At 41.1% G+C, this 1,472-nt stretch overlaps 1 protein-coding gene across 1 annotated transcript in view; it reads right to left on the bottom strand.

Annotated features, from left to right (window-relative positions):
- Positions 1–1,472, bottom strand: part of Ect2l (epithelial cell transforming 2 like) — a 110,950-nt gene that overhangs the window by 104,403 nt on the left and 5,075 nt on the right. The window contains exon 2 of the mRNA XM_004628582.2: positions 86–122. The gene's annotated coding sequence lies outside the window, so the exon portion shown is untranslated. The remainder of the gene's footprint in view (positions 1–85; positions 123–1,472) is intronic.

Here is a 1,472-nt window from a genome sequence, read left to right as displayed (position 1 = left end):
GCAAGAAACCTAGAGCCATCATTAAACCGCATGGTAAAATGTTGAGTCCTGGCCTGGGCACTTAGCTCAGTGATTTGGCACTTACCTTGGTATATGCAAGATCCTGGGTTTGACCCCCAGCACTGAAAACAAACAAACAAAAAATTAAAATGGTCTGCATTTGCTACTACAATCTTTATTCAGCATTGTCCTGGAGGTTCTTTCTGAAGTAAAAGACTAGTAAATAATAAAACATGTAATGACTTCAAAGGAACAAATAGCCAGGTATTCTGGTGCATGCCTGTAATCACAGCACTTGGGAGGCTGAGGCAGGAGGATCGTTGTGAATTCAAAGCCAGCCTGGGTTACAAAGTGAGCTCAAGGCCAGCCTGAACTACAGAGCAAGACTCTGTCTCAAAAATAAAATAAAATAGTTGTTATTAATAACATAATTAAATATGGTAACTGACAAATTAAAATTGCCAAATTTAATAAATAAGTCTAGCCAGGTTGCCACAAAGTCAATATGCCAAAATGAACTGTATTTCCATGTAGTACAATAAACATGTATTAAAGAACAAATTCAATTGAAATAAAAGAGTGACAAGCTTTTCATACTGAACAGTGAAAAATTTATCAAGAGAAAGTTTAAAAGATCTAAACGACAATATAAGCCTGGGTAGATGGTAGTTCTACCAAGTTTATTTACTACTCCGGACAAGCTGAGCAAAAATCTCAAGGGCCAGCAAGACAGCTTGATATAGGGGAAAAACGAAACTCCCGACCTGAAAGTTACCTGGGATGAGTTCATGTTCCCTAAAACTGAAGAATGAATTTTAAGAACAAATGGGGGTTAAGAGCAGAATATATTTACTGCGGGAAAGCAAACTTCTGTCCAAGAGAGGGACAGAAGTGGGGTCCAAGCAGGTTGTCCCTGGGAAGCTGTCTCTTTCAGGGACTTTTATAGAGTAAAACCATATGGTGAGAAGGGTCTAAGGTGGAGAACATGGGAACTCGCTTAGGTGGGCATGAGGTGGAAAAATAATATGGTCAAGCGTGGGATTACAAGCACCACTGCTCAGATAAAATTGATTAAATCCAGAACCAAATGAGGAAGCAAGCCACATAACAAGTGGGCATGAATACAGGGCAGGGTCTCTTCCTGTTGGGGGTTGGGTTAGGGACTCTTTTGGGCTCTTTCAAGATGATTGGTATCTATTTAGAATATCAATCCTGATGCCCAACCCTAGGGAAGTATGTGGCTGCATTTGTTTCTTTTGTCTAAGTGTGGCCCACAGCAGGGAGTGTCTGTCTCTTCCAAAATTGCAAAGTCACCTTGTCATCCATATTGTCCTTGAGGTTCTGGTCTTTTTGACTATTTCTATCTAATTCAGCTGCCTACAATAAGTTCAGTGGACTAAGTGCCTGTTTAGGCAAGCACAGGACTGGGCTTTGATCTTGGCACCACATGCCCCCAGCCCCACCCCACAGTG

The sequence above is a fragment of the Octodon degus genome, unplaced genomic scaffold (genome assembly GCF_000260255.1).
Source record: "Octodon degus isolate 3935 unplaced genomic scaffold, OctDeg1.0 scaffold00024, whole genome shotgun sequence".
Classification (NCBI taxonomy): Eukaryota; Metazoa; Chordata; class Mammalia; order Rodentia; family Octodontidae; genus Octodon; species Octodon degus.
Note: the sequence above shows the minus strand (reverse complement) of the source record. Positions and strands in the feature narration are given on the sequence as shown.